The sequence below is a fragment of the Phyllostomus discolor genome, chromosome X (genome assembly GCF_004126475.2).
Source record: "Phyllostomus discolor isolate MPI-MPIP mPhyDis1 chromosome X, mPhyDis1.pri.v3, whole genome shotgun sequence".
Classification (NCBI taxonomy): domain Eukaryota; kingdom Metazoa; phylum Chordata; class Mammalia; order Chiroptera; family Phyllostomidae; genus Phyllostomus; species Phyllostomus discolor.
Window position 1 is genome coordinate 63,484,950 of NC_050198.1, and position 21,449 is coordinate 63,506,398.

Genomic DNA, 21,449 nt, shown 5'->3' on the forward strand with positions numbered 1-21,449 from the left:
CCACAGGAATTACTCTCCCCACACTGTGGTGGTTAAGCCTCACTGCTCATTATAGACTGACTAGATTAACAACAGTAGGAGACAGAAACAGACTGTGTACCTTTGGTAGACATGAACAGGCTGCCTAGGGCCAGACTGGGACACCATCTGACATCACCAGGGGCAGATCCAGGAAGACAAAACAGTGAGATGAATTCCACCATGGACTTCTTCATGATGTGCATTATTTTCTCCCCCCGAATAGCTTTTTAACATCCATTTTTGTCCTTCAAGTTTGTGCATACTAAGTCACTAGTGTTTATATTATAATTTCAAATCTTATATTTTGCTCCTCCCTTTTCTTACTCCATCTTACCTTCTTCTTTCTTATTTTCATTTTAAATTTATTTTTTCTCTTTTTATAACTTGTTTTCATTCCACACTCATACTATTTCTCCCCTCTCCAGCGACTCATAACCATTTTTCTTGTCATTAGTCATCTCACATTTATTTTCCCATTCTTAAAATACCCTTATTCTCTCAATATCTTTATCAATCTTTGCTGCTGATTATGGATATGATGATTCTTGTTGAATTTTTCCAACTTAATTGCTAGATCTTCACTATTTTTGTAGTTTAGATATCAAATTTTACTGTTCCCCTCAACTATTCCATTTTGCCTTCCTCATGCACTTTCTTTTCTAATTTGAAATTTAAGTATTTTTCTGTTTTAGCCCCATTTTCATCCCTCACTCTTAGTATTCTTCTCCCTCTATAATCTTAACATTACGTCTCTTTCTTCTAGGCATTTCTTATTTTTCTTTCTTTTTTACCTCTTATTACCAACCCACCAATATGAATCTTTGCTCATTGTTGTGGTAGAATTATGGTGGATCTATTTCTGCAATTTGGTGCCTTTTTTCTTATCTCTCTTACTACTTTTTAACTTTTTTTAATTTTTTATGTTTTTAAATTTCTGTTTAAACCAAATGCTATACACTTATTTTCTCTTACTCCATTCTGACTTTTCTTTCCCTTTCTATTTACAATGTAAATTTGTATTTTTTTCTCTCTTTGCCTTGTCCCTATTATCTACTCTTACTATTATTCCTCCCTCTATCCTCTCAAAATCATTTTTTTTCAGTTAGTCACCTCATATTTGTTTTTTCTTTCTTACAATATTCTTAATCTATTTATACCTTTGATAATACTTGCTTAGTTATTGTGGATAGTGTGATGGTAGGTGTGGGTTAATTTTTCAAGTGTAGGTTTTTCCTGGGTTGTTTCGTTTTGTTCTGGCAGTACCTGTACAACAAAATACAAGACATAGTGGGTGGAGTGACTCTTAGTCTGACATCCAAAGGGAAGGATCAACAAAGGAGTGGTCCAACAAAAACCAAAAGCAAATTACAACCAAAGAACCCACACAAATAGCATAAAAGGTATCCCAAGAGCAAGTTGAACTAGCAGACTAAAGCACAGAATTCTGCATGTCTCCCACCACAGAAGTTCATTCCATGAAGACAAGGAGTAAAAGCAGATGAATCTAAGAAGCAGAAAAAGAAGCCCAGAAGAGTCACCTAGACAATGACACAACCCCCAATCCAAGGGAAGAGAGGACTCCCCAGAAACAGTGGTAAATAAAAGATAGGCAAGCTAAATATCATATATTGAGTTCAAAATACTGTTTATAAAGGTGCTTAATGTTCTCAGTGGAACTACAAAGAAATCAAAGGAGGATACAAGGAACTTACTACCAAAAAAAAAAAAAACAAAAAAACAAAAAACAAACACACACTAGTATGAAAAAGGACATAAAAACTATGAATAACAGAGAGAAATCAATAACACAATATCTAAAGGGAAGAGCACAGTATAAGGAATTCTAAGCAGGCTAGATGAAGCAGAAAACTGAATTAGTTAGCTGAAGGAAAAAAAAAAAATCTCCCAGACAGAGCACAAATGTAACAAGACTAAAAAAGAATGAAGAGAGATAAAGGGAGGGAGCTGCAAGACAACATGAAGCAAAATAATATCTATGTAGTAAGGACAACAAAAAAAGAAGAAGAGAGCAAAAGACCAAAAAAAAAAGTTTGAAAAAATTATGGCAGAAAATTTCCCTAATTAATGAGGGAAAAGTCAGGTGAGTCCAGGAAGCACAGAAGGTCCCAAACACGATGAATCCTAAGAGGCCCACTACAAGATACATTATAATTAAAATGGAAAAATTCAAATACAAAGAGAGAATCATAAATGTAGCAAAGGAGAAACAGGAAGCAACATACTAGGGAGCTCTGTTAAGGTTGGTAGTGGACTTCTCAACAGAAACACTGTAAGACAGAATGGAATGGCAAGAAATATCTCAAGTAATGAAAAGCAAAGACCTGCAACCAAGACTACTCTACCCAGCAAGGTTCTTAATTAAAGTGGAAAATGAAATAAGGTGTTTCCCAGACAAAAGATGGTTAAAAGAGTACACCTACACCAAATCAGCATTGCAAGATATGCTAAGGGGACTGCTTTAAGAGGTGGAATAAGAACAGTGAGAGACAGGAACACAGGTACAAAGAATTGAAATGGCAATGAATAAGTACCTATCAATAATAACTTTAAATACAAATGGTTTAAATGTCCCAATCAAAAGACATAGGGTAGCTGAATGGATAAGAAAACATGACCTCCACATATGCTGCCTACAAGAGATCAGCCTCAGAAAACAAAGACTTACACAGCCTGAAAGTGAAGGGTTGGAAAAATTATTCCAAATAAACATACAGGAAAAAAAAAGCTGGGGTAGCAATACTTGTATCAGACAAAACAGACTTCAAAACAAAGATCACAATAAAGACATAGGACACTTCAAGGGAAGTGTCCATGAAGAAGACCTAAATATTATAATCATATATTCACCAAACATAGGAGCACCCAAATATGTAAGAAAATCTTAGAAGACTTCAAGAAAGATATAGACAGCAACAAATTATAGTAGGGGATTTAACACCTTACTTTCAACAATAGATAGATCTTCCAAATAAAATATCAACAAGGATATTGTGGAACTGAATAACACATTAGATCAAATAGACTTAACTCTCTCTCTCTCTCTCTCTCTCTTTCTCTCTCTCTCTCTCTCTCTCTCTCTCTCTCTCTCTATATATATATATATATATATATATATAGATAGATAGATAGATAGATATAGATATAGATATATAGATATATAGATATAGATATATAGATATATAGATATATAGATATATACACTTTCATTCCAAAGAAGAAAAACACATATTCTTCTCAAATGCACATGGAACATTTTCAAAGTTAGAACACATGATAGAACACAAAAGATGTCTTAACACATTCAAGAAAATTGAAATCATATCAAGCATTTTCGTGGGCCACAAGGGACTGAACATAAAAACCAACCACAAGGGAAAAGCTCAAAAATATTCAAACTCATGGTGATTGAATGGCACACTATTAAACTATAAATGGCTTCATAATGAGATGAGGAAGACAATGAAGAATTCTTCAAACAAATGAAAATTAATGCACGACAGTCCAATATCTATTAGACACAGCAAAGGCAGTCCTGATAGGGAAGTTCATTGTGATACAGCCTACCTAAAAAGACAGAAACATTTCAAATAAACAACATAAACCTACGTCTACAAGAACTAGAGTAACAAGAACAACAACCAAAGCCCAAAAATGAGTAGAAGAAAGGAAATAATGAAGATCAGAGCAGAATTCAATGACATAGAACTAAAAGAACAATTCAAAGGGTCAATAAATCCAGGAACTGGTTCTTTGGAAAGATAAATAAAACTGACAAGCTTTAAAACACACTCATCAAAAAAAAAAAGAGAGAGAGAGAACCCAAATAAATGAAATTAGAAATGAAAGATGAGAAATAACTGATACCACAGAAATAGAAAGGATTGTAAGAAATTACTACAAACAACTACATACCAAGAAATTTGAAAACCTTGGTGAAATGTAAAAATTTCTAGAAAAACATAATCCTCCAAAACTAAATGAAGAAGCAGAAATCCTGAACATAACTATAACAGGTGGTGAGTTGAAGCAGTAATCAAAAAACTGCTAGCACACAAAAGTCTTGGAACAGATGCTTCCACAGGAGAGTTTTAGAAAACCATTAAAGAAGAGCTAACCCCTATCTTTCTCAGTCTATTCCAAAAAGTCCAAGAAGAAAGAAAACCCCCAAACTCTTTTCATGAGGTCAGCACTATCCTAATTCCAAAACCAGATAAATATACAACAAAGAAAGAAAACTATAAATCAAAAAATTATAGCAAATTTATACAATGCAGCAGAAAGAAAGGAGGAGCCTCTACCCTTCAAGACAGCATGGATAGAACTGTAAAGTATTATGCTAAGTGAAATAATCCAGGAAATGAAAGAAAAACACCATATGATCTCACCTATAAGTGGAACCTAATCAACAAAATGGACAGGAAAACAAAATAAAACCAGAGACATTGAAATAAAGAACAAACTGACAGTTACCAGAGAGGAGTGGGGAGAAGAATAATAGGGGAAGAACCATCAAGGAACATGTATACAGGACACTTGGACAAAGCCAAAGGGGGTAGGTTTGTTGGTGGGATGCAGGGATGGGTGGGGTGGGGGGAATGGTGGGGCAAAAATGGAGACAACTGTACTTGAACAATAAAAAATAAGAAAGAAAACTACCGACCGATATAATTTATGAACATATACCCTAAAATTTTCAACAAAATATCAACAAACTGTATCCAGCAATACATTGAAAAGATCATACACCATTTTAAGGTGGAATTCCTTCCAAGGGTGAAAGGATGGTACAATATTCACAAATCAATAAACATAATACATCACATAAATAATAGGAAAGACAAAACTAACATGATCATAGCAATAGATGAGGGAAAATCATTTGATGAAGTACAGCACCCATTTATGACAAAACACTCAACAAAGTGAGACTGGAAGATGCATATGTCAACATAATAATGGGCATATATAAAAAACATACAGCCAACATTATACTCAATGAGAAAAATACTAAAAGCTTTCCACTAAGATCAGGAATAAGACAAAGGTGTCCACTTTCACCAATTCTGTTCAAAGTAGTACTGGAAGTCCTAGCCACGCCCATCAGACAAGAAAAGGAAATAAAATACATCCAAATTTCAAAGGGGGAAGCAATAAAGTCATCATTTGCAGATGATATGATAGTGTACATAGAAAAATCTAGACTCCTAAAAAAAAAAAAAAAAAAAAAACTACTTGACCTAATAAGTGAATTGGGCAAAGTATTGGGATACAGTTAATATCCAGAACTTGAAGACATATTTGTACACCAATAACAAAATTTCAGAAGTAGGAATTAGGAAATAAATCCCATTTGCTACAGCAACAAGCAAAATAAAGTACCAAGGGAAAAAAAAAATCAGCCAACGGGGTAAAAAAACATGCACTCATAAAGCTACACAAAATTGAAGACAGAAATTAAGTAAGATACAAACAAATGGAAGATATACAGTGTTCATGGGTTGGAAAAATGAACATAATCAAAATGTCCATACTCACCAAAGTAATTTATAGATTCAACTTAATCCCTATGAAAATACCAGTGACACATTTCACAGGTACAGAAGAAACCTTTCAAAAATTTATATTGAACCATAAAAAACCTGAATAGCCACAGCAACATTGAGCAAGAAGAACAAAGCAGGAGGGATAACAATACCTGATATCAAACACTATTATCAGGTCACTGTGAACAAAACATTCTGGTATTGGAATAGGAACAGACACATAGGTCAATGAAACAGAATTGAAAGCCCAGAAATAAAGCCAAGTTTCTATGGTCAATTAGTGTTTGATGAAAAGACAGAAGCATAAAATGGAGTAAAAATAGCCTTGTCGACAAATGGTGTTGGTAGACCTGGACAGATACATGGAAAAGAAAAGTGAATCTGGACCACCAATTTAAATTAGAGTTGCAGGCTAGGTCCCCATTACGGTGTGCATGAGAGGCAACCAGATATTGATGATTCTTTCCTTCTCTTTCTCTCTCCGTTCCCCTCTCTAAAAAATAAATAAATAAAATCTAAAAAAAAAAAAAAAAAAAAACTTGGCAAAGGAAATGAACAGGCACTACTCCAAGGAGGACAAGCAGAGGGACTAAAGACATTGAAAAGATGCTCAGCATCACTAGCCATCAGAAAGATGCAAATTAAAACCATAATGAGATATCACTTCACATCAGTCAGATTGACCATCATAAGCAAATCAACAAAAAATATGTTTTGGCATGGTTATACAGAAAATGGATCCTTAGTATGTGTTGGTGGGAATGCAGACTGGTACAGTCACTGTGGAAAACAGTATGGAATTACTTCAAAAAGTTGAAAATGGAATTGCATTTTGACCTGGCAATTCCATGGCTGGGATTATACCCTAAGAATCCTGAAGCACCAATTCAAAATAACAAGTCACCCCAATGTTCATTGCAGCACAATTTACAATAACCACATGTTGGAAAGCAACCTAAGTACTCATCAGTAAATGAGTGGTTCAGAAAACTACGGTACACTTTCGCAATGGAATGCTATGCAGCAGAAAGATAGAAGGAGCTGCTATCCTTTGTAACAACATGGATGGACCTAGAGAGGACTATGCTAAGTGAAATAAGCCAGGCAATGAAAGACAAATATCATTAGATCCCATCTATGATGGAACGTAATCAACGAAACAAACCAGCAAGCAAAAAATAACCAGACATTGAAATAAAAAACACATGGCAGTAACCAAAGGAGGGAGGAGGGCAATAATGGGAGAAAGAAAGGGAAGATTTAACGCAGGACATATATATAGTACTCAGGGACAAAGTCACAGATGAGAAGGCTTGAGAGTGGAAGGTCAGTATGGGTGGTGTGGGGGGTATTGGTAGGGGGAATATGTAAACAACTGTACTTGAACAATAACAATGCAATAAAATAAAACTCCAGTAAAAGAACTAAGCAACAAGGGTATAGTCAATCTATCAGATGCAGAGTTCAAAACACTGCTAATCAGAATGCTCATAGAAATGATTGTGTATGGATGGAAAATAATGAGAAAAGTAAAGGCTATACAAAGTGAAATAAAGAAAACATATACATAGAATTAACAGAGAAGTAAAGGTAACCAGAAATCAAATCAATGACATGGAATATAAAGAAGAAATAATCACTTGCCTGGACTGGAATGAAGAAAAAAGAATAAAAAAAAATGAGAGTCTGAGGAACCTCTGGGACCACTTTAAATGATCTAACATTCAAATCATAAGCACACCAGAAGGAGAAGAAGAGCGATAACTTGAAAACTTATTTAAAAATATAATGAAGAGAAACTTCCCCATTCTGGTTAAAGAACTAGACATGCAAGTCCAGGAAGCTCAGAGAGACCCAAAGAAGGTGGCCCCAAGGAGAAACACACCAAGGGACATGGTAATTAAATTACCCAAGATTAAAGATAAGGAAAGAATCCTAAAAGCAGCAAGAGAAAAGAATAGAGTTACATACAAAGGAGTTCTCATAAGACTATCAGCTGATTTCTCAAAAGAAGCCATACAAATAAGAACAGGATGGAAATAATTATTTAAAGTTATGGAAAAGCAATGACATACATCCAACATTACTGCATTCAGCAAAGCTATCATTTACAATGGAGGGTACATAAAGTGCTTCCCAAGTAAGGTCAAGTTAAAGGAGTTCATAATCTCCAAGCCCTTATTATATTAAATGTTAAAGGGACTTATCTAAGTAAAAGAAGAAGATAAAAAATACGAATAGTAAAATGGAAATAAACACAACTATCAAAAATCGAACCTAAAAATACAGAAATGAACTAAGCAAACAACTATAACATACACAGATTCACAGAAATGGAGATCACATGGAGGGTTATCATCAGGGAGGGGGAAGGAAAAGAATGTGGGAAAAGGTACAGGGAACAAGGAGCACAATTGGTAAGTACAAAATAGACAGGTGAGTGTTAAGAATAGTATAGGAACTGGAAAAGCCAAATAACTTATATATATGACTCATGACCATGAAATAAATAGGGGGGATAGATACTGGAGAGGGTCTGTCAGGGTGGGGGAATAAAGGGGAGATAAAATAGGGCAACTGTTATAACATAATCAGTAAAATATACTTAAAAAAGTAATTCCTTTAAAAATATAAGCCAAGAAATTTGAAAACCTAGACAAAATGGACGAATTTCTAGAAATATATAATCTTTCCAAAGTGAATCAAGAAGCAGAAGACTGTATAGACTAATAATAATTAGTTTATTTGAAGCAGTAATGCAAAAACTACAGGTACAAAAAAGGCCTAAACCAGATGTCTTCACAGATGAATTTTACCAAGCATTTATAGAAAAGCTAACTTCTCTCGAGCTCATACTATTCCAACAATTCTGTAGGGAAGACTTGTAAACTCTTTTTATGAGGCCCATATTATTCTAATTCCAAAACCAGTTAAAGACACAACAACAACAACAACAACAACAAAGAAAATTAACAGCCACTATCACTAATGAACATGGTCACTAAAATCCTCAACAAAATATTGGTAAAGTGCATCCAGCAATTCATTAAAAAGATCATCCACCATGATCAGGTGGGATTCATTCCAGGGATGCAAGGATGGTACAATATTTGCTAATCAATAAATGTACTACATCACATAAACAAAAGATGGAAACCAATGATTATATCAAAAGATGCCAAAAGAGCATTTGATAAGGTACAGCACCCATTTATGATAAAAACAATCAGCAAAGTGGGGGTAGAGGGAGCATTTCTCAACATAATAAAGACCATATATGAGAAACTTACAGTCAGCATCATACTCAAAGGGCAAAACCAAAACCTTTCCTCCTAAGATCAGGAACAACACACATGTGCCCAATTTCACCACATCTACTCAACATAGTATTGGATATCCTAGCCACAGTGATCAGACAAGAAAAAGAATGAAAAGGCATCCAAATTGGAAAGGAGGAAGTAAAAGTGTTATTGTTTATACATGATATGATGTAGAAAACCCCATAGGCTTCACCAAAACAATACTTAGCTTAAAAAGTGAATTTGGCAAAGCAGTGGGATACAAAGTCAATATTCAGAAATCAAAGACATTTTCATACACCAACAATGAAATATCAGAATCAGGAACTAGGAAAAATCCCATTTACTATAACATGAAGAAAAATATAGTACCTAGGAATAAACATAACCAAGGAGGTAAAAGACTTGTAGTCAGTACACTACAGAACTGAAGGAAGAAATTAAGAAATACACACATTAATGGAAGCATATGCCATGTTCATGTATTGAATAAATGAACATCTTTAAAATATCCATATTATCCAAAATGATACAAATTCACTTCAATCACTATCAAAGCACTAATGACACATTTCACTTATATAGAACAAATATTTCCAAAATTTAGTTGGAACCATAAATGACCCAAAATACCCTAATTAATTTTGAGAAATAAAAACTAAGTAGGAGGGATCACAATACCTAATATAAAATTATAATACAAAGCCAATGTAATCAAAACAGTCTGGTACTGTCATAAGAACAGACACATGGATCAATGGAAGAGAATAGTAAGCCCAGCGACAAACCCATGTCTCTATGGTCAATTAATATTTGACAAAGGGGGCAGGAGCAAAAAAAAAAAAATGGAGTAAAAATAGCTTCTTCAATAAATGGTGCTGAAAGATCTGAACAGGTATATGCAACTAAATGAAACTATAGCACCAACTACACCATACACAAGAAAAACTCAAATAGACAAAAGGCTTTAAAAAGTCATAACACCATAAATGTCTTAGAGGAAAACAAAGGCAGTAAAGTGTCAGACATCCCATGCAGGATATCTTTACTTTTATCTCCCATAGAGCAAGGGATATAAAGTAAAGAATAAACAAATTGTACTGCATCAAATAAAAAAAAAAAGAAAAGAAAAAACTTGTGCATAGCCAAAGAAACCATCAGCAAAGTGAAAATAAAACCAATTTTATGGGAAAATATATTTGCCAATGATACCTCAGATGACAGTTTGATCTCAAAATAAAAAAGAACTCATATGACTCAACACCAGGAAGACAAACAATCCAATTAAAAATAGGCAAAGGACCTGAAGAGACACTTCTCCAAGAGGACCTACAGAGGGCCCTGAGACATCTGACAGGATGCTCAGCATCACTAGCCATCAGAGGGACACAAATTAAAACCACAATAAGATACCACTTCACACAACAAGAATGTCCATCATAAACACACTAACAAACAAAAAGTGCTAGCAAGGTTGTGGAGAACAGTGAACCTTAGTACAGTGTTGGTGGGAATGCAAACTGGTATAGCTCATGTGGAAAACTGTATAGAATTTCCTCAAAAAACTAAAGATGACACTCTTTTGATCTGGTGATCCAACTGCTGGAATTGTACCCTAAGAATCATGAAACATCAATTCAAAACAACCTATGTACCCTAATGTTCATAGTGGCATTTTTACATTAGCCAAGCACTGGAAGCAACCTAAGTGTCCATCAGTAATTGACTGGATCAAAAACTGTGGTACATTTACACAATGCAATACTATGCAGCAGAAAGAAGGAACTACAAGCCTTCATGTTAGCATGGATGGAACTGCAGAGCATTATGCTACGTGAAATATGCAAGGTGGTGATGAATAAAACAAATGAGAATAATCGAACCATAGTCATGGAAATAAAGAACCAACTGACAGTCACCAGAAGGGGTCGGAGAGGGATAACAAGGGGAAGAGGAAGAGTCTAGTCAAGGAACATGTATAAAAGACCCATGGGCAAAGACAATGGGGGTGAGGATTGACTGAGGGAATGGCATGTGCATCAATAGGAGGGAGCAACCAGGGAAAAATTGGGAAAACCTTAATTGTACAACATAAACCAATAAAACAAATTAAATTATAGAATGGTTATTACTAATAAATTAGAACAAATGTTACATTTTGTTATAATTTCTCCTATGTATTTAAAAATTAAATATACATTAATATACTTATGTGAATAATTAAAAAAACTAGAAACAGACTCATAAAACAATGAACAAGCTGATGATTGCCAGAACAAGGAGAGCTTAGGGGACTGGGTGAATAAGTTTAAGGACTAAGAAGTACAAATTAATAGTTATGAATATTTATGGGGATATAAACTACAGCAATGGGGATGAGGTCAATAATATTGTAATAACTATGTATCGTGCATGTGGGTACTGGAAGTACCAGTGTTAGAATACTTAGTAAATTATATGACTGCTTAACCACTATGCTGTTCACCTGAACAATATAAAGTAATTTTGAATGTAAAATGTGATTGAAAAAATTAAAAAGGGTGAAATTTGTCTACCATCTTATAGTACACAGGAAAATTAACTCAAAGTGGATTAAAGACTTCAATGTAAGACCTTAAATCATAAAATTTCTAGTGGAAAGTGTAAGTGCTACAATCTTTGATTAGGTCTTGGCAATAATTTTTTAATATGACACCAAAAGTAAAAGCAAAAAAGTAAAAAAAAATATTCAAGATGGACTACATCAAACTAAAAAGCATCTGCACAGCCAAGAAAGCCATAAAAAAATCAGAAGGCAACCTACTGAATGGGAGAAAATATTTGCAAATCATATACATGGGGATGATGCCAAAAAACTGGAATTATCTTCTGGTTAGGGGGCCCCTTGTACTACAGGTTTCTCTCACTAGGTGAGTGCTCTGGGAACCCATTTGTATCAGTGTACTGGCTGGCATCATTGTGAGAGGCTGCATTTGGCTTCAGTGAATTTTTATGAAGATTTTCAACATGTTTACCAAGTTCATAATGGATGATTCATGAGTGCTCCTGCCCACACTGTGCTGAGTGTTCAGCATTTTTTGACCAAAAACAGCAAGACCCCATCACCCCACCCTTCTTAGTCTCTCAATCTCTCACACCAACTACTCCCTTTTTTGTTTCCCTGAATGAAAAAGTCACCAAAGTAAAATGTTTTGCCGATGTGGAAGAGGTAAAACAAAAAGTGGCAGAAGCACCAAAAGGCATCAAATTGATGAGTTCAAAACATGTTTTGAACAGTGGAAAACGATGTCTTAATAGGTTAGTGCATTAAATGAGTACTTTGAAAGTGACTGACATTTAAACATGTAAGAATAAATTCACAATTTTTTATAAATAAATTCTGGTTTTGGGGGGCAGGCCTCCTTCATATCTGATAAAGGGCTAGTGACCAAGATATATAAAGAACTCATATAGCCTGGCTGGTATATGTCAGTGTATTGAGTGCTGGCCTGCAAACCAAAAGGTTACTAGTTTGATTCCCAGTCAAGGCACATGCCTGGGTTGGAGGTCCAGGTCCCTGGTTGTGGGTGTGTGAAAGGCAGCTAACTGATGTTTCTCTCTCATGTTGATGTTTCTCTCCCTCTTTTTTCCCTCTCTGACAATAAATTTAAAAAAAATTTTAAAAACTCATACAATTTAAGAATGAAAATGAAAAATCTGATTTAAATAGTCTGAAGATCTAAATAAACATTTTCCCAAGAAGACATACATGTGTCCAACATGTACATAAAAATTGCTCAACCTGATTAATCATCAGAAAAATGCAAATCAAAACCACAATGAGATATTACCTCACCCTTGTTAGAATGACTATTATCAATAAGACAATAAGACTTGAAATAACAAGTTTTGATCAAGATATGAAGAACAAGAAACTCCTGTACACTGTTTGCAGGGATGCAAATTGGTGCAGCCACTATAGAAAACAATATAAAGTTATCTCAAAAATTAAAAATAGAAATACTATGTGGTTTAGCTATTGCAGTTTTCAGTGTTTATTTAAAGAAAACAAAAACACTAACTTGAAAAGGTATGTGCATCCTCATTTTTATTGCAGCAATGTTTAATAATAGGCAAGATTTAGAAATAAGATAAATATATATTGATGGATGAATGGATTAAAATTAGTATATACTGTATATGTACAATAGAATATTATTTCAACATAAAAAGGATGGAAAATTTCCCTTCTGCAACACATAGGTGGACATAAAGGGCATTATGATAAGTGAAATAAGTAAGATAGAAAAAGACAAATACTGTATGATTTTCCATATGTGAAATAAAAAAAACAAGCTCAAATATACTGAAAATATATTGGTGGTGGCCAGAGGTGGGGTGTGGTGGGTGAAAGAAGTGAGTGAAGTGGGTCAAAAGGTAAAAAACATAAATTTAAAATGTGCATATTTAGTAAAATTTGCACAAACATATAATGTTGTGGTCCAAAAACCATTTAAAATAAGGTATGTGAAGTCCATAAAAACATTTTTGGCAATTAAATGGAATTATATATATATATATATATATTTAAAGATTTCATTTATTTATTTTTAGGGAGGGAAGGGGGGGAGAGAGAGAGAGAGAGAGAAGAGGAACATCAGTGTGCGGTTGCTGGGGATTATGGCCTGCAACCCAGGAATGTACCCTAGCTGGGAATCGAACCTGGGACATTTTGGTTCCCAGCCCGTGCTCAATCCACTGAGCTATGCCAGCCAGGGCTCAAATTATATTTTTAAAGTATAAAGGAGACATTAAATAAAAGTGATCTAGGATGGCCTCACCTGGAACAACTGGTGTGATTCTGTGTTCTTCAACCTCCAGCAGGTTAACTAAGTATGTCCAATTACACAGTACTTTTCAAACTAATTTTTGTATTAAAATTTAATAATATTCCATTGGCCAAAGTTAAACATATCCACAATCCCAGTGTCAGAATGGGAGGGTACTACAAATTGACAAGTAGTTACTAAAAAAAGGGAAGGGAGATAAATTAAAACTTAAAGTTCACACTCAGTGTAGGAACTATGGACACAAAGGGGTATGAGCTGTCATCCTTTTTTTCAATGAGTCTACAGAATGTGAAAGACAGACATGTAAACAAATAAATGAAGTTACACTTTTTTTTCTTTAAAAAAATCCATACAGTGTCCCAGGTTCGATTCCCAGCCAGGGTACATTCTTGGGTTGCAGGCCATAACCCCCAGCAACCGCACATTGATGTCTCTGTCTGTCTGTCTGTCTGTCTGTCTGTCTGTCTCTCTCTTCCTCTCTAAAAATAAATAAATAAAATCTTTAAAAAAAAAAAAAAATCCATACAGTGGCTGGTACAAAGGTTCTCACTTAAAGGGGAGAGGGAAAAACAGACATGAACAAAGTTTTCATAGATGTAATATTTGATATAAGCTTCAAAAAAGTAGGTGTTATAACATGAGAACATCTTGTTCTGGCATTTTGAAACATCTCAGAGGATTATCTAGAATTCATTCATTGAATGAATTCAAACAACTGTTCTACAGACCTCTGATAAAAATAAAAATGAAAGAAAAGCAAAATGCTATCTAAATTTTAACTTTTTTATAGTGATCTCAAGTAATATGACATATATTGGGCATTATTTTTAATGAAAATCAGTATGATTTTCATATGTATTTTATAGAAATATTCTCAGATATCTTAGTAGCAGTTTTACAAGCTTTTGTGCACTTATAGAGTCCTGGGATTCAGAAATAGCTATTATAATATGTACATCAACTATTTTTGTTCTAGCTTAAAATTCAAGAAGTACTAAAGAAGTCAAATGGAGTGATGGGAAATGAAAATAAGAAATTATTTTTAGCTAGTTATGAAGCTGGTTTTTTAAATGAAGAGATTCAGCCCTAGCTGTTGTGGCTCAGCAGATTGAGTGCCAGCCTGTGAACCAGAGGGTTGCTGGTTTGTTTCCCAGTCAGGGCACATGCCTGAGTTGCAGGTCAGGCCCCCAGTGGGGAGCAACCATAGTTGCATGATAGGCAACCACACATTGATGTTTCTCTCCCTCTCTTTCTCCCTTCCTTCCCCTCTGTCTAAAAATAATAAATAAATTAAACCTTTAATAAAATAAAAGGAAGATATTCAGATGACAATCAATTCTTTGAAATACTATTAATACTATAAAGTTTTAGATAATATCAGAATGTGAAAATAAATACAGTTAATTTAGAGGATCATCACTGTTTTTTTAAACTTATTTAGCTGTAGGTTTATAGGTTAACATATTCCCAATTGACAAGAGCTCTTCCTAATCCCTCAACTAATTTCCTATATTTCTGGACCTCCAACAAATTGCTGATATTTTTATGTAAATAAGAAATGTAACAGAGCACATACAAAAAAAAACTGACAAGAAAAATTATTAGTCTCACATTTGCAAATCCAAGTGGAATGTAATCAGTCTCCTATTGCTTAATAGCCAAATTTACTCCTTCTAGCCACTAGACAATAAGAGCAGTTGCTGCTGGGAATAACAAATTTGAGGAATATGTTACCAAAAAGTGATGAGAAATTCCAGAATAAAACAGTAGAAGACCACTATCTGGACTTAGAAGTTGAAACTTATTTACTGCCTTCTCCCCCAAACCCTCATGTTCATTTGTTGTCTATACAACACTTAATATTACATATATGTATGAGCTCAGTCCAGAAAGTATCCAGCCAAATAATATGAAAAATAAAGACATTTGTTGAAGAAGATACAAGGTACAAGAAACACTGTACATAAGACAATGATGCCTCCGTCACCTTCAAAATAGGCACTTTGGAACATCACAAAGTTCTCCCAATCACCATCAGTTTCCCCATCATATTTTCCTGAATTTCATGGATGGTCTGAAATCCCTTCCATTTCAAAGGTGATTTGAGTTTTGGGAAAACACAAAATTCTCAGGGCACCAAATCTGGGATAGAAGGGGACTGAATAAACTGTGTGACTTGATGTTTAGAGAAAAAAGCTCTGCACAAGACATAATGCATGAGTGGGCACATTATCCTGTTAAAGCTGCTAATTACCAGGTGTCCATAGCTGCAGCCTACTGAATCATCCAAATAGTTTCCATGGAGGAATTTTCAAGCTTAATGCAGAATATGATGTAGACTCATTGCTCTACTCAGTCATTTTGAATGTGATGGACACACAGTACACATGCTCACTCAATGGTGTCTACAGCCCCCACTGACTAGTACAGTGAAGTCATCATTGTTCACACATGTGCATTCCAGTCCACTCTCCTTGGCTGTCAGTTTACATCAATGTCTCATAAACCAATCTCATTACATTAACAATGATTGGACTTTTAATGTTTGTACAAATGTATATCACACTATGCATATTAATTGAAACTCATTGAGTGAATAACTGTTGAATCATTTTCCTTATTGTATTACCTTATTTAATGGTTTGATGTATGTGTCATGTCACTCTAACAGACTTGTAAGATCACCAAATATAAGAACCATACATTTTGCATGATTTTCTATTTTTCCATTTTAAATGAAAGTCAATAGAAATAGACATATTTAAGATGATTTTGAAAAAAAAGAAAGGCAAATTAATACAAGATATCTGCACCCTACTTTTTCTGCTTATTATTATTTTCTAATCCTGCCTCATGTAAAACTATATTTTACATAATTCAAACAATTTGGTATACCTAAGTGTATGCTTTAACACTTAATAAAACTTAATACATTATGTATTTCCCATGTTTTAAGTTTTAATAGTGGCTCAGTATCCCATTCTGTTAATATACCACAATTATTTTTCTTTTTTTCAAGATTTTATTTATTTTTAGAGAGAGGGGAAGGGAGAAAGAAATAGAGGGAGAGAAATTTCACTGTGTGGTCGCCCCTCATGCATCTCTCACTGGAGACCTGGCACACATCTCAGGCATGTGCCCTGACTGGGAATCAAACCCGCAACCCTCTGCTTTGCAGTCCAGAGCTCAATCCACTGAGCCACACCATCCAGGTCTCATAATTGTTTTTCAACATGGCTTTATTGGCATGTAGAATGTTTCCAGTTGTTTTCTCATATGTATGCTATAATGAATCTGTTTATTTATTTATCTTTTTGCATACTACAAAATGTAAGGTTAGGATGTATGTCAGTAACAAGTGCTGCTTGATCAAAGAGAAAACATAGCTTTACTGGCCTTACTCTGTGTATATCCCATATTATTTTCCAATTTTAAATACTACCAATAAGAATATGTGATAACTTTGCCAACACTAATATTATGGCTTTTTAAATGTTGATAACATATATTATATATAGTCATAATATTTTCAGCACCTAGCACAGTGAATTGTTCAGCATTAGTGAACACATAATAAATATATATTTCAGGAATATGAGGCATTTTATACCATGTGGTAGAGAAATGACCTGATAGTGAAGAATGTTATATTAACATTTAAGAGAAGACAGTGCATCATGACTGGTGTGGCTCAATGGATTGAGTGCTGGCCTGCTAACCAAATAGTAGCGGTTTGATTCCCAGTCAGGGTACATGCCAGGTCCCCAGTTGGGGACACGTGAGAGGCAACCACACATTGATGTTTCTCTCTCTCTCTTTCTCCCTTTTTGCCCCTTTCTCCAAAGATACATAAATAAAATCTCAAAAAATAAAAAAAATCTTTCAAAAAGATATAAAAACAAAAATATTTCAAAGAAGAATGTCCAAACATGACAAACACATAATAATAAAGTAGAAGAAAGAAACATAATTAACAAACCATAAAGACATTATAAAAGTGAGACAAGAACACAAATATTAATGTATTGAAAATGGCTAGACTACTACCTTGCATACATCATGTGTTATATAATTGTTTAATATGATGATGATGATGATGACAATGATGATAAGTTTGATTGCATGTTAATTCATTTAATCCACTAAAAATTCTATGAGGCAGGTATTATTATTGCTGTTACTTTGTAGATGGAAAACTGAGGCAGAGAACCATTAAGTAACCTGTTCTATGTATGTGATAAAGCCAAAGAGTTGAATACAGATCCATGCTTTTGAAAATTTCACTGATCTGCTTTCTCTTAAAGACAGATATCGAATAAGTAAGTGGAAGGACATTCCTAAAACAACATGAAATATTAAAAAGTCAATACAGAAATAAGGAATAATTGAGATGGAAAAGAAATAGTTTGGCAAGTTTGCATCTGATAGTCTCTGTCAAAGAAAAATATGCTTACAAGTCTTCTATAAATGAATGAGGTAGAGGAATAGGTAGAAGATTTGAGTTTGAGAAGGAAAGAAGTACTGAACAGCCATTCTGGGGAATGAGTCATAAGTTCAGTTTGTTTCTTCATTCAAGAAATATTTATTAGATCCCAAGATGGCTGCAGAGTAGCCAGAAGCTCCATTCACTTTCTCCCAGACTCAGGCTGGTCTTGCAATTAAACCGCAGAACAACTAACTAAAAAATCCAGTGTAGAGTGAGAGTGTGTGTGAGTGCATACACAGACAAGAGTGTGCGGAGCATGCATAAGTAGGAAAGACCATGCCCACCTGCAGGGCACTTAGGAGTGGGCAACTCAGGCTCTCCTAGTGGCTATGCAGATTCAGGGTGGCTGCAGGTTGGCTCAGGAGCTGGCAGCCCCTGAATCAGGGAAGGATGGCCAAGGGAGTGCTGGCTGTAGAAACAGCATCATAGGAACAGGCCCACCTGGAGCTGAGAATCACTGGAGGGAACAGTGAGAGCACCTTACCACAGCCCCATATTATAATATCACTTCAGGAATCTTCCCAGAGCCATCCAAGAGTGACCAAGAAAGAAACTTTATCTAAAACTATTGGAGGCTCTGATAGGCTATGGCCAGCCCTGTCCGAGAGAGACTTAGTGATTTTTGGGTAGAGGGCAAGTGGAGAAAAGACCCCCAGGGCTCAGTGCTGCAGCATGGGGGCTATATAGAAACTCTTAAGAGAGGAGTTGAGGCAAAACTCGAGACTTAGCAGGTACTCAGCTTATGTGTAAGTGCATGTGTGTACAACAACTCTGCAAACAAAGAAATGAGAAGGATAGAGTAACACTGAAGGGACAGTGGGATCCAATCCAGCATGGCTGGTGAGCAGGGGTCTGTTCAGAGTGGAGAGGTTGAGCCCAAATATCCAGTGAGACAGCAGCAGCCTGTGGACTGGATGGTCAGGAGATGGACCCTTGATACTTGCTGCAGCCAGGCAGGTCCCCTCCCAGACAGATGAACCCAATCCCCACTTATAGGATTATAGGCTCTGAAGACCTTTTCAGAAGAAAAAACTTTGAAAGGGCCCTCTTCCAGACACTATGAGCTATGCTGTTCCTCAGGCCCTGATCTGCTGAAACCAACAGAGTAGAGAGACTAGAGACAGCAGCAACAAAGTGTGTTCATGGCCCAGCCCAGCCTTGGCACCTAGACAGAGCTGCTATCTGTACCCAGCAGGAAAGGGCAACCTCTGTTACAGAAATTGACCTCTCACAGGAAATGAACAGCTAATTCACCAGAAACCATACATTAATGGAAAGAATCCAAGACAGATCAAGACTTGTGGTGAAGGGGGAGGAAACAACACCAACCATCTTCCAGGAGGACTGAACAGTGCCTCCTAGAGTTGACACAGGTTACCCATCTCCCTATTGCACCAGAGATTCCCTGTGGAGACACATGGAAAAGATACTGGCAATCATCTCGAGTCATTCAATGAATCACTCCTGAACTCTGGGCTGATGGAAAGCTCGCAAGGTGGAACAGCGGGTTCAAACCAAACCTGAAGGAGACACAGACTGTGGACTGCTTGTAGTCTTGAACAGGCTGCCCAGGGCCAGACTAGGACACCATCTGACAATACCAGGGGTGGATCAAGAAAGAGAATACAATGGGATATACTGGATTCTACTCCACGGTGGTCTTCTTCATGACTTGCATTATTTCTTTTCCTGCATAGTTTTTTAATGTTAATTTCTTTTCCTTCAAGTTTGTCCCTAATATATCGCTAGCTTTCATATTTTAATTTATTTCAAATTTTGAAATAAATTCATATTTTGCTCCTCCTTTCTCTTATTCCATTTTATCACCTTCATTCCTCTTCTTGTTTTTGTTTTAAACTGTATTTTTCTCCTGCTGAAACTTGTTTCTATTCTGCACTCTATTTCTCACCCCTCCAGCCTCTCAAAACCATCATCTGTGTCATTAGTCACCTCACATTCTTTTCCCCATTCTAAAATACCCTTATTTTCTCCCCACCTTTACCAATCTTTGCTCATTGCTTGTTGATATGTTGGTTTTTGCATTTCTTCAATTGTATTTCTAGATCACTATTTTTTATATCAAATCTCAAGTTTTACCATTCCCTTCTCTTACTTCATTTTGCCTTCCATCTTTCCTTTCCTTTTGCTTTTTCTCATTTTAAATTTTAATTTTTCCCACCCTTAGCCTGTATTTCTTTCCTTATTTTTAGCATTCCTTTTCCCTCCATCCTGTCAAAATCATCTCTCTTTCCTCTAGACACTTCATCAGCTTTTTATTCTTCCTGCTTCCCTCCTCATTCACATTCCAACTATATTAATTTTTGCACATTGCTGTTGATATTGCTGTGGTGGGTTTATTTCTCCAATTTGGTTATATTTTTAATGTATATTTAAACAATTAAAACCCAATAATATAACCTTCCTATTTCTTCTATCCTATCTTATATTCACCCTTTTTATTTATGATGTAATTTTTGTTTTTATTCTTTCTTCACCTTATTTCTATTCTTTACTCTTACTATTTCTCCTCCCTCAAACCTCTCAAAATCATTTTTCTTTCAGTTTGTCATCTCATTTTCATTTTTCCTTTCTTAAAATAGTCTCAGTCTGTTTGCACCTTTATAAATATTTGCTCATTTGCTGTTCATAGTGTGGTTGTGGAAGGGTTATTTTTGTAGATGCACATTTGTTTCCTGGGCTGTTTGGTTTTGTTCTGGCAGTACCTCTACAACAGCATACAAAATGTGGTGGGTGGTGTGACTCTCAGTCAGACTGCTAGACGGAAGAACCCACCACAAAATGACCAAACAACCAAAACCCAATTACAACCATGAAGCCCACATAAATGGCACAAAGGGCACCCCAAGAGCATTCAACTATAGAGATCAAGGAGACTTCACCACCAAGCCCCCCCAGGTCTCCTACCAGAGAAGATCATACCACAAAGACAGGGGGTCAAAGCACATCAAACTAATATGCAGAAACAAGCAACAAGATATGCTTAAATTGGGAGACAGGGAACCAATCCACAATAGAAAAGAAAGTAGGAATTTTCACAAAGAGTGCTAAATGAAATTGAGGCAAGTGAACTATCAGATGTTGAGTTCAAAATAATGGTTATAAGAATGCTCAGTTAGCTCAGTGAAAACAACCAGGAACTCCATGAAAGCAACAAAGAACATACTGGGAACTATATCAGCATGAAAAAGGACATAGAAACTATCAATAAGATCAAGGAGGAAATGAAGAG